A 13,131-nucleotide genomic window follows, 5' to 3' on the forward strand; every position below is an offset into this window, starting at 1 on the left:
AAAAAAAAAAAAAAAAAAGAAACTGCCTAAAGAATGAGAAGGCAAGCCACAGACTGGGTGAAAATATTTGCAGAAGACTCATCTGATAAATAACATCTGTTATTCCAAACATTAAAAAATCTCCCAAATACATAAAAATACACATATACCCTTAAAAGTCAACAAGAAAACAAACCAGTTTAAAAAACTGGCAAGTCATGAAAGGCATGATCACCAAAGATATACAAATGGCAAATAAACATATGAAAAGATGTCCAACAACATGTCACTAGGAAAATGCAAATTAAAACAATGAGGTATTACTACATATTCATTAGATTACACAAAATCCAAACACTGACAACATCAAATACTGGTAGGGATGTGGAGCAATAGCAACTCTCATTCACTGCTGGTGGGAATGCAAAATGGTGCAGCCACTTTGGAAGAGTCTGGTAGTTTCTTGTAAAATTAAACATACTCTTACCATACGATCCAGCAATCACACTCGTTGGTATTTACCCAAATGAGCTTAAAACTCATGTCCACACAAAAACCTATACACAAATGTTTATAGCAGCTTTATCCATAATTGCCCAAACTTGGAAGCAACAAAGAAGTCTTTCAATTGGTGAATGGATAATAAACTGTGGTACATCCAGATAGAGTATTATTCAGCACTAAAAAGAAATGAGCTACTATGGCATGAAAACAAATGAAGAAACTTTAAATTTACGGATTGCAAAGTGAAAGAAGCCAACCTAAAAAAGGTGCCTACTCTATGATTCCAGCTATGTGACATTCTGAAAAGGCAAAACTATGAAATCAGTAAAAAAGAAAAATGGTTGTCATGAATTACTGAGTAGGGAGGAATGAGCAGACAAAGCACAGAGGATTTTTAGGGCAATACTACCATAAGAGTATCATACCAACTGTCTATATGATACTATTATGTCAGATACCCCACAGAATGTACAACATAGAGTGAAACCTAATGTAGCCTATGGAGTTTGGTGATAATCATGTGTCAACTTAAGTTCATTAACTGTAAGAAATGTATTGCTCTGTTGAAGATATTAACAGTGGATGATGCTGTGTGTGCTGTGTGTGTGTGGTATGTGCATGTGCTAGGGTAAAGGGAGTGGTAGGGAATATATGGGTACTTTCTGTATTTTTTGCTCAATTTTGTTATGAACCTAAAAGTTCTCTAAAAAATAAAGTCTATAAAAAAATGAAATATTTTTTTAAATGTACATGAAATACCAGTTCTTGCCAATTAAATCGCCACACATGAAAATGTACGACAATGCATTTTACTGTCAACACTGTAAAGAAACAAACACACTCACATGTTGCTGGAGGGAATGCAAATTGATAGTCACCTCTGGAGGGGAATGTGGTGATATGTAACAAAACTAATACACATTTACTTTTGATTCAGCAATCCCATTTCTAGAAATGGACTCTGAAGATTCACTTCCAATAACATGAAAATATACAAGCATAAGATTACTCATTGTAGTAATGTTTGTAAGGGGAAAATATTTAAAGTAACGTAAATATCTGTATATAAGAAAGTGGTGAATAAACTATGGTACATCAACATATAATGGAGCACTATCCAACTGTAAAAGAGAATGAGGAAAATCTTTATCAACTGATGTGGAATGATTTCCAGGATAAATTATAAATTTTAAAAAGCAAAGTGTAAAAAACTATGTTGTATTTTGTGTAAGAAAGTCAAAATAAAAAATTATATGTATTTCTCCACTTGTCCAAACAAACAAGAAACCAATGAGACTGGTTATCATTACAAGGCAGATAAAAATTGACAGCACAGAAAAACAGAATTGGGTGGAGGAGAAAGAGTAACATTTCTCTAAGAATATGTTTTTGAATACACAGACACACATATTTTTACTTTTAGTATTAAGTTACATTTACATATTCAATAAAAGAATGAATGAACTAAATAGACAAGATGGAGGAGAAAAGCAAGAAAACAAATGAATCTGTGTTTCAAATAAACAACTACCCAGAAAAGGAAAAAAATACCTCTTTAACATAATACTGGGACTATGTATATTCAACTGTGTATGTATATTTGATTCAAGTCTCTGCCTGAAGATTAATTCCTCAAAAAGAAGCATACCCTGACTACATTATCTAAAATAGCCTGTGTTGCTTTATCCCATTTTATTTCTCTCCATAGTCCTTATCACCATTCAACTTTGTGATACGCATTTATATACATTTTATATTTGTTCATTTGTTTGTCTTTTTACTAAAATATAACTTCTATTAGGGTTAGGACTTAGTCTTTTGTTTACTATAATATCCCTAGTACCTACAGTACATTTGTGGAATAAATGAAAAGCATGAACAAATATCAGAACAAACAGGCCTGACCATCATCCTTGGACCCCCAGTAGCGATACAACAGACTAGACCACTAGCCCTGGGTGGTTCCTCTGGCAAACCCAAATACATTTTTCAAGTGTTAGCTCCAAGGTAACCTCCTCTAGAATGCTTCTCTTGCCCCATCCTAGGAAGAGATTAGTACACTTTGCTGCTAGGGTAGAAATGAAAGGAATAAGCTGGAACACAACAAAAGTCCAAGCAAACAGGCTAATTCATACAACTTGAGAGTTCATGGTTATCCTTATAGTTAAAGGGTGTATGGGATCAAGAGACAGTAAAGCATTATTTAAAATTAGATAGTGTTTATAGGCCTTAGGCTTGGAAATTTCTCATTTATTTTCATTGATTGCATGGATTATCTCATTTGGTCCTCCCAAGGACCCTATAAAATAGCTTTATTAATACATATATTTGGATCTTACAGGTAGAAAACCTGATGCTTACTGCAGTTAGATAATCACCCAACAACTTACAAATAGTTAGTAACACAGCCAGTATTTAAATATCTCTCTTCTGACTCCAGAGCCTGCCTAAGCATTAGACATACCACCTCTTTGTGCTACAAATCAAGAAGCAATTACTGCAAGCCTAACATGAATATGCATGCATGTTGAAAAGGAGTAGAAAACCTTAAATTGGTAGGATACGGCCCAGTTTTATCACTCTGCTATCTTAGAAGCTAAGAAAGGGCCATTCTCTTTTTTCCATATATCTTCTCCCACACTTTCCTGCCTTTCAGCCTGCCCCACCCCATGCCCCATCCACATTTATACAGAAACACAGAGCCTGTACGCCACTTACCATAACAAGAAAGACTCAAGACCATCTTCCCTTTGGTTTCAAAAGGTCCCTAGTCCAGAACTATTCACAACAGTCAGTTCTTCCCTCTCCTAGAGGAAAAATCAGAAATACAGACAATGACCTTGTGAAATTTTATAATTCATAATTTTTCCAGAGCTGGCCTAGAAAACTGATCCCATTTCCTCTCCATTCTAGTGAGCATCCTTCAACCAACCATAGCTTACTTCTTCCCATCTTTGCTTACGTTGTTTCTCCTGCAGGAAGTACCTACCGCTGGTAGCCATCAGTTCCGACTAGTTCTAGACAAAATGTCAAGAATCTTTCTGAATAATTACTAACTGTAACTTCATAACAAAGCCTTAAGCCTCGTTTCCCTTGTTTGTTTTTTCTCCTTCTGCGAATTGTTTTTGTTGGTATTATCTCATCTTCTAAGGTCAAAGACACATTGTAGTAATAAACATAATAATAGAAAACTGGTGCCCGTCAAACCCCAAAGTGAATGGGATAAATGTATTTAATATAAAATTATATGTAATTCCGTTTTCCAAAAAGAAATGCTTATAGAAAGATTAAACAAACCAGATACTTCTGCAAATAGACTCAACTGCAACATAACTAATTTCTGCACTGAAGATGGAGAGAAAAAGCCATTCAACGTCCTTTTTTTTCCTCGATATATATGAAAGATATCTATGGCTTTTGAAAAGTGCCTTGCAGTGTTCACTATTATTATTTCTAGGAACTACCGTACTAACGTTCTCTTCCTTCAACTTTTCACTGACCATCATTCAGTCCTCCGTCCGCCGTCAGGGGGGAACCAGGCCATGCTTCGTGTCCAGGAACAGGGGCTGCTCCGACTCGACTGCGGCCCAGGGTCTGGGGTCCCGCCGCGCCCCCATCCCACCCCTGGGCCCCGCAGGCCGCGCTTACCCAGGCAGCCGCCGGCGCCGCCCCTAGGCCTGGGGACAGCACTTCCGGTTAGTCTCCGGACACTCGGATCTGGGCTTCCTGGCGGCCGCAGACTCCGCGGTGGTGGATCTAAGGGCCAGGCTTCGGAAAGGAAAGAAAAGCGAACCCGGGACGCACGAGAGCTAGGAGCAACTCCCGTCGTGCGTCTGGACGAGAGGAGTTGGGCCCGGCCGCCCACTGAGCGCTTTAAGGGCAGACAAGGCGCCTACGCAAACCCTTTCAAGCGGGCTGGGAAGAGGCCGGCGCAGCCCCACCCCCGCAGGTCACGTGATCACCCCTCTCCGGCCACTAGGGCGTTCCAGCCCCGGCCCCTGGGCCAATAGGAGCCGAGTCTTCGGAAAGGGGCGGGGCCCGGGGCGCCTGCGCTATGCGGGCCCTCCGCGCGGTGGTGGGAGGGGGACTTGCTGGCGCAGTGGAAGGCCGCGTGTGGGGGGAGGCCGCCGTTACCAGCTTGTCTAGGAATAAACGGCACCAACAGCGTTGCGGTTTATGTTACAGTTTCCCCAAGGCTGTTAACCGAGGACTCAAACCAGGAGTAGAGTCACAAAGATTGGATGCCGCCTACCTTGAAAGAAGCACCTGGAAAGATCTGGAAGAGAGAGGATTCTGAAGCACAGTGGCGGTGCTGTCACCCACGAAGATGTGGCCAGCGAGATGGAAGAAATGCTTTTGCAAGTGGTGGCCTTGTGTGATTGGAGAAAACAGCAGCGAGAGAAAGTACTGTGGGAGGTTTCCCAGTTCTTGCATCAGTTTCTGATTTGGAATCAGCTAAGAGTAAATCACCTAGTGTTGGGCTGGAGTGCAGTGTCCCCATCTCAGCTCACTGCAGCCTCTGCCTCCTGAGTCTGAGCAATTCTCCTGCCTCAGCCTCCCGAGAAGCTGGGACCATAGTTGTGCACCACCATGCCCGGCTAATTTTTGTAGTTATAGTAGAGACAGGGTTTCACCATGTTGGCCAGGCTGGTCTTGAACTCGTGACCTCAAGTGATCCATCTGCCTTGGCTTCCCAAAGTGCTGGGATTACAGGTGTGAGCGCATCTCTTCTTAATTTACCTTTTCTCTCATACATTGAATCTGTCTGGCTATTCACCATTCTTCCTTTTCCCAAATAATACCTGGTTGCCTTTTTGTGTTTTCTGTTCAGTTCTCTAGCTTATCTGTTTTACAAAGGTCTATTTTGTCTTTCCGTCTTGGCTGTTACAAGTTCATAAGACAATACCTTCCTCCCTGAGCTAAGAATGAAATGTAGTAATAAATGCAAAGGGACCATCACAGTGACTAGGCATGTAATAGGTACTCATCAAAATGTTAGTTCTACAAGCCCAGCTAATTTTGTATTTTTAGTAGAGACAGGGTTTCAAAAAAAAAAAAAATGTTCTAGGCCTGGCATAGTGGCTCACACCTGTAATCCCACCACTTTGGGAGGCCAAGGCAATGGATAGCTTGAGCTCAGGAGTTTGAGACCAGCTCAAGATTAGCCTAGGCTGCATGGTGAAACCTTATCTCGAACAAAAATACAAAAATTAGTCAGACGTGGTGGTGCGCACTGTGATCCCAGCAACTCAGGAGGTTGTGGGAGGATCATTGGCGTCCTCTGGGAAGTTAAGGCTGCAGTGAGCTGAGATTGTACTACTACACTTCAGCCTGGGTGACCGAGCAAGACCCTGTTTCAATAAAAGAAAAAAAAAAACTCACTAAAGCAGGAGTCCCCAACCCCCAGGTCACGTTCCGGTTAGTTGCTTGTTCAGAACTGGGCTATACAGTAGGAGGTGAATGACGGGCGAATGAGTGAAGCGTCCATCTGTATTTCCAGCTGCTCCCCATCACACGCATTACGCCTGAGGTCCACCTCGTGTCAGATTACCAGCGGCATTAGATTCTCATAGGAGCGCGAACCTTATCGTGAACTGCTCATGCAAGACATCCAGATTGCCTGCTCCTCATGAGAATCCAGTGTCTGACGACCTGCCACTGTCTCCCATCACCCCCAGATGAGTATTTGAGTGACATCCGTAAGCCTCACTGTGCTGTGCCTCTTATACTCATAGACTCTGTATCCTAGTTAATGAGACATTTTATGTAAATCTCGCCCAGTGAGTCTAGTCTAGTTGCCCGAAGACAACCTCAGAATCCCAGTGATTCTACATTATGAGTTCTATAATAATGTAATTATATATTACAATGTAATAATAATAGAAATAAAGTGCACAATAAATGTAACGTGCTTGAATCATCCCCAAACCATCCCCTCCACCGTCTGTGGAAAATCTGTCCTCCACAAAACTGGTGCCTGGTGCCAAAAAGCTTTGGAAGTGCTGCTCTAAGGGGAATCATGCGCTCTGCCTCTTTTTGGATCCAAACTTTTCTGAGCCCTTAGTTGCCAAATAAGTGCGAAAACATGGAGACTTCTTTCTGAGTCCTTTGTTTTGTCTTTGTCTCTGTCTCTTGATTTTACCTTTTTCATTTACTTTCAGGTTTGTCTTTTTCTATTTCCCAGGATTCCTTTCATTCAGTTCATCCTCAACCAGATAGACTTGGAGGGCCAGCCTCAAGGGGACAGACATAAGCTGAGGAAGGTAAACCAGGAGGAAGTTTAGGTGACCCTAAAGCATAGTCCCTGAATAGACTGAATCTTTTTGAGATTACCCACCATAGTAGCGATAGGACCTGAGTGGGTTAAATCTGTAAGCCTCATTGTGCGGTACCTTTTATACTCTTCAGCTCTGCATCCCAGTCAATACGACATTTTCTGTAAATCCTGCCCAGCGAGTCATGTAGACTCAGGTTTCGATTTAGAGAAGGTAGTTTAAAAAAATTCATTATCAGCTCAAATAAGCAAGTAAAGCCTTGTATAGCCCCGTATAATCCCTCCTCTTCTGCAGCTGAAGAACAATATCTTTCAGTTAACAGAAAGCATATTGTCAGTTTATCAATCAACAACTATTTGTTGATGTGTGTAAGATAACAGAAGCTCTCAAAACAAATGGGAGAAACTTTTGCAAGTGAAAGAAAAAAGTAGAAAATAAAAACAAAAAGCAGATAAAACAGTTAAAAAATAACTTCTGGTTCAATGGAGTTGTTTTGTAAGACATGGGTGGCTCTTGTTTTTGGAGGGCAACCATATAGTACCTTAACGTCAAGCTAGCCAAAAATCTAGGTACACATTCTGAAACACAATTGGGGCAGTTTAAATTTATTCATTTGGTGAGCGGCAGACTCTCACCAAGGGATTTTGTATGTGTCAGAAATCATGCCCCCAGATTGCTTTGGAAGAGAGAAGCAGCAGTTCAAAAGACAGATAGGACTCTATACCCTAAGACAGCAGTCGCCAACCTTTTTGAGACCAGGGACCAATTTCATGGAAGACAATATTTCCATAGACTGGTGGGGTAAGGTGGTTTTGGGATGAAACTGTTCCACCTCAGATCGTCAAGCATTAGATTCTCATAAGGAGCACACAACCTAGATCCCTCGCATATCCGGTTCGTAATAGGGTTCGAGTTCCTATGAGAATCTGATCTGACAGGAGGTGGAGCGCAGGTGGTAATGCTTGGTCGCCTGCCACTCACCACCTGCTATGACGGGCCACACATTAGTACTAGTCTGCGCCTTGAAGGTTGGGGACCCCTTCCCTAAGAGAAGAGTGAATTAGTTTTTTGTCGTTGCTGTAACAAATTACCACAACTTAGTGTATTAAACAATATATTAATAAATGTATTATCTCAAAGTTCTGTGGTCAGAAGTTTAACCTGGTTTCATTATGTTGGTAGCATGTTTCCCTTTTGGAGAATCTGTTTCCTTACTCTTTCCAGCTTCTAGGATTCCTACATTCCTTGGCTTATGACCCTTTTTTGTCTTCCAGACAGGCAGTTAAAGATCAGTTCCTTCTCATGCCACTTCTCTCTAATCCTCTGTCATTCCAATGCTCTCTGAAACAGCAGAGAAAGGTTGTTTACTTTTAAGGATGCATGTGATTAAATTAGGCTCACCTGGATAACCCAGGATAATCTTTCTATCTCAAATCTCTAATCACATCTGCAAAGTCATTTTTGCCATGCAAAGTAATATATTCACAGGTTCCAAGGATTAAAATATGAATATTTTGGAGGGGGCATTATTCTGCCTATGCAGAATTTTAATTACACTTTTGCCATTTTCCTACTTTCTTGACTGATTGTTGTCAGTATTTAGAAAATTATAAATTTTCCAAGAAATGCCAAGAAGGAATTTTTATATGTAAACACTGCAATACAGCCTGGAAAGTGCTATGGACAGTTGCATGGACCTCATAGTAAGAAAATCTAACATAGGCTTCAGGCTGGGGAAAGCGTTATAGACAATGAAAATATATGGGTTTTTGAAGAATATGTAATAGTTATCCTTGTGAAAGTTAAGGGAAGACAGGGAGAGAGAATCGAAATCATTTTAGGAGTTGAAGTTAATTCACAGACATGTGATTAAACTAAGACACAAATTTCATTTTTAGGGGGAAGTTAAAAATAGTTTAGTATGAGTTCAAGTGTAGGAGAAGAGGGATATAAACTTTGAGAGTTAAGCATGGGACCTGTGTAAGTCTATTCTCATGCTGCTAATAAAGACATACCTGAGATTTGGTAACTTATCAAGGAAAGAGATTTAATTGACTCACAGTTCAGGATGGCTAGGGAGGCCTCAGGAACTTACAATCATGGCAGAATGGGAAGCAAACCTGCCCTTCTTCACATGGTGGCAGCAAGGAGAAGTGCCAAGCAGAAGGCGAAATAGTCCCCTATGAAACCATCAGATTTAGTAAGAACTCACTATCCTGAGAACAACACGAGAGTGACTGACTCCCATGATTAAATTACCTCCCACAGCGTCTCTCCCACGACAGGTGGGGATTATGGGAACTACAAGATGAGATTTGGGTGGGGACACAGCCAAACCATATCAGACCCAACATTAAAGTCTAAGAAGCTTTGACATTTAAGACAAAATTGGGAAGTGCTTGAAGGGTTGTAAATAGTGGCATCACAAGAAAATAAATGTGTTTTTAAGACAACTTCAAAGGCTACAATACAGAGTATACATTAAAATACAATCAATAGATTAAAATAAAATAAACAGGAATATGGTTTGAGAACCTGCATAGTTATCACAATGAGAAACATTACAGTGACTTCAACTAAGTGGAACAACCAAAACACTCATATACAGCCACTGCGAGTGCAAGTCAATGCAGTCAGTTTGGAACGGAGTGTGGCACTATCTAGTTGAAGATAACACTTTTTTTACTAGCAATTTTGTAGTCACTTGACAGGTTCTTCTTGTCTGCTGCCCAGAAAAGCTGATGCAGTGACAACAGCAGGTTTTGCAGCAAAAAAAGAATTTAATAATTGCAGGGCCAGCCAAGTAGAAGGACGGATAATCCACCTCCCTGAGAATTTGGAGGCCATGGTTTTTCCAGGATAGTTTGGTGGACAGGGGGTTGGGACTGGGGAATGCTAATTTGTTGGGTCAGGGATGAAATCATAGGGGGTCGAGGCTGTCTTCTTGCACTGAGTCAGTACCTGGATCGGGGGGTCATGAGACCAGTTGAACCAGTTTTTTTAAAATAAAATTTAATATGGGTTACCTGTCCAGGTGGTGTCAGCTGGTTCACCAAAATACAAGGTCTAAAAAATGCGTCAAACACCAATCTTAGGCTTTACAATGATGATGTTATCTATAGGAGCGACTGAGGAGGCTACAAATCTTGTGACTTCCAGCTACATTATTCCTGAATCATAATTTTAACCTTGTGCCAATTTGTTAGTTTTATAAAGGTCGTTTCAGTCCCTTAGCAGGGAGGGATTACTTTTGGGAAGCAGCTGTTATCATCTTTGTTTTAAAATTAAACTATGAATTCCTCCATAATTAGCTTGACATCTGCCCAGGAATGAACAAGGACAGCTTGTGAAGTTAGAGGCAAGATAGTCAGCTATGTTAGATTTTTTCACTGTCATAATTTTTACAAAGACGGTTTCAATTCCACTCATTTTTCTGTAGAAAATGCATGCTTATGTGTACCGGGATACACATTCAGGAACGTTTAGAGTGGCATCATTTGTAGTAACTGAAGGCTAGATATAAGAGAATAGCCATCAATGGCAATAAGGTTATACAAACTGTGAGATGTTCATACATGGAAGTCTGCACTGCAATGAAAATAACCAGGCAAGTGGTCATTCGACAACATACATGGAAATTAAAAACATAATGGAAGGTTGATACAAAAGAAGCCAGAGCTAATAATATCCTAAATGATTCCACATGTATAAAGATTGAAAACATACATTTATACATGTATGCTTACATACATACACACAGAAGAATTTGGAAAGAGCAGACTTGCTGAGTCTTCTTGCCTTCATCTTTCTCCCATGCTGGATGTTCCTTGCCCTCAAACATTGGATTCCAAGTTCTTCAGCTTTTGGACTCTTGGACTTACACCAGCGGTTTGCCAAGGGCTCTTGAGCCTTGGCCACAGACTGAAGGCTGCACTGTCGGCTTCCGTACTTTTGAGGTTTCGGGACTCAGACTGGCTTTCTTGCTTCTCAGCTTGCAGACTGCCTATTGTGGGATTTCAAACTGAGATTATGTGGGTCAATACTTCATAATAAACTCCCCTTCATATACACATTTATCATGTTCTGTTCCTCTAGAAAACCCTGACTAATACATATTTAGGTGTACATAAAATAGATTTTGTGTACATATGCACATGTATACATACATGTAGACACCATACACAAATACCTACATATGCATGCATACACACATACATGCACACATGTGTATGCATGAATACACGTGACTGTACATGCATGTGCATGGCCACATACACATATACATGCATGCATAACATACATGTGTGCACACATACACATGCATGCATGTGAACACATGCACACACACGTGCACACATATGTGCATACAAAATGTATACATATACATGTGTGCACACATGCGCACTATGCACAAATACATGTGCACAAATACACACATACATGTGTATATACATGTGTAAGCACGTACATGCAAATTCGTGTGTACATGTATATGCATAGGTGTGCCTATACACGTGCACATACTTGGCACATACATACATGTGTGCACACATTGCACCTAAACACATGCATGTGCACATGCAGGCATGCACTTGTAGACATGTATATGTGTACATGCATGGATGCATGCATAGATGCATATATATGCACATACATATATGCATACAAGTACATATAGGTGCTCACACACATGTGTAGATGCATGTGTGTGAGCACCCATATGCATTTGTGCATGTGTATACATGCACACATTCATGTGTACAAACGTGATACATATGTGTATGCACGTGTATATATGCAGATGTGCATGCACGTGTACATACATGTATGCACATGTGCAGATGTGTGTATGCATGCACGTGTACACACATGCATGGACACATCCCCGAATACACACATACATGCACTCATACAGTGTTCACAATACATATATACACATATATTTGTGAATACACGTGTGCACGCATGCATGTGTAGATACATGTATACATGCATGTACACACATAGACATACATGTATGAATTCACACATACACGTATACACATAAGGTGGCACATTTGGCATTCAGGAGGACAATCAGGGACTTTGTCACCTTGACAACTTTAGCCTCGCCTTCTTCTAGTCATCTTGCTGAGACCCTTCTGCCTATGTTTTTCTAACACAGTCGTAAGAGTACTTTTACCTATCAAGGCAACTGGGGGTAATGAGAGTTTTTTGCATAGAAGGCTAGTTGCCGTCGCTGGAAAACTGATGATACATGAGGACTGACTGGGGTGGTAAATCCCTCACATGTTTCTTCATATGAAAAATGAGTACTGGGATTCGCTGGCTGAATCTCTGCGCCTGGAGATGGATGTGGGTCGTAGGAACTTCTCAGTAAGTATTAGCTACTGCTTTGGTTGCCTTCTCCCTGTGGAAAGCTGGCCTCTCACGATGAATTTGTATCATAGTCCCTCATGAGGGGTTTGACTATATCAATATCTGACAAGAGATTTTAGTGCAGTTCTGTTGTGGCTGATTGTATGGTAGGTAGCATCCAGCTTCTTGTGAACATAAAAATAAAATAAAATAGATTATGGAGGAATTGAATACAGATACATGGTAAGGTATTATTTTCCAGACAAAATGGATTTAGATAAAAGAATCTAATTAAAAATTGTGCATGATTCTTTTAAAATTCTTTTGAATCTTTTTTTTTGTCCTGTTTTTGAAGTCTCCAGTTTTTGTCACCCTTCTCCTACCAGGCCAGAGGGATAGCCAATGGTCAGAAGAAATCATCCAGCAACTACCATAGCGCTTTTTCCTGCCTGCAGATGCCTCTTTTTATTCAACCTCTATGGGAAGTAGCAGCACCATCCAGTTCTCAGAGAGCAAGGTCTAGACTAACTCAGCTAACCCCAGTTACCCCAGTGGATTTACAGATTGAGGTTAGAATCCAGCAGAGTTCTCTTCCTGCAAAGAATAGGCTTCCCTCTAAGGTTTCACATAAATACTGGGTGAGGAAAGAGCCCTAAACGGCTTGAAAAATTGAATGCTCTTTGGGCAAAGCAGGAAGCCCTGCTATGGAAGAGCATCATTTGAGCATAAATCATGGTCTCAGTACAAAGAGCATGCTCAGGAGGTCAAGATGGTTAAGCAGAGAATCTGACCAGAATATCCGTGGTGGAGAGAAACAATCTTATTAGAAGAATGACAATAATTGAGGACTTAGAATAAATGCTAAAAATGATTCCAAGAGAATGCAAAAAGAATCAGGCACAAATCCTTTACTACATTCTGTTGTATGAATCTCACCTTACTATGTGTTTGTATTCATTTCTCCACGATCTTTATTTTATTTTTATTTTCAGAGACTTGTTGGTGCCAACTAAAT

At 40.6% G+C, this 13,131-nt stretch overlaps 1 protein-coding gene across 1 annotated transcript in view; it reads right to left on the reverse strand.

Moving 5' to 3' along the window:
* ZNF322 (zinc finger protein 322) overlaps positions 1-4,431 on the reverse strand; it is a 20,982-nt gene extending 16,551 nt beyond the window's left edge. The window contains exons 1-2 of the mRNA XM_017521244.2: positions 4,132-4,431; positions 3,202-3,290 (exon numbers count right to left, since the gene is read on the reverse strand). The gene's annotated coding sequence lies outside the window, so the exon portion shown is untranslated. The remainder of the gene's footprint in view (positions 1-3,201; positions 3,291-4,131) is intronic.
* Between the last annotated feature and the right edge of the window lie 8,700 nt (positions 4,432-13,131).

This window comes from Cebus imitator, unplaced genomic scaffold, assembly GCF_001604975.1.
Source record: "Cebus imitator isolate Cc_AM_T3 unplaced genomic scaffold, Cebus_imitator-1.0 Scaffold1001, whole genome shotgun sequence".
NCBI lineage: Eukaryota > Metazoa > Chordata > Mammalia > Primates > Cebidae > Cebus > Cebus imitator.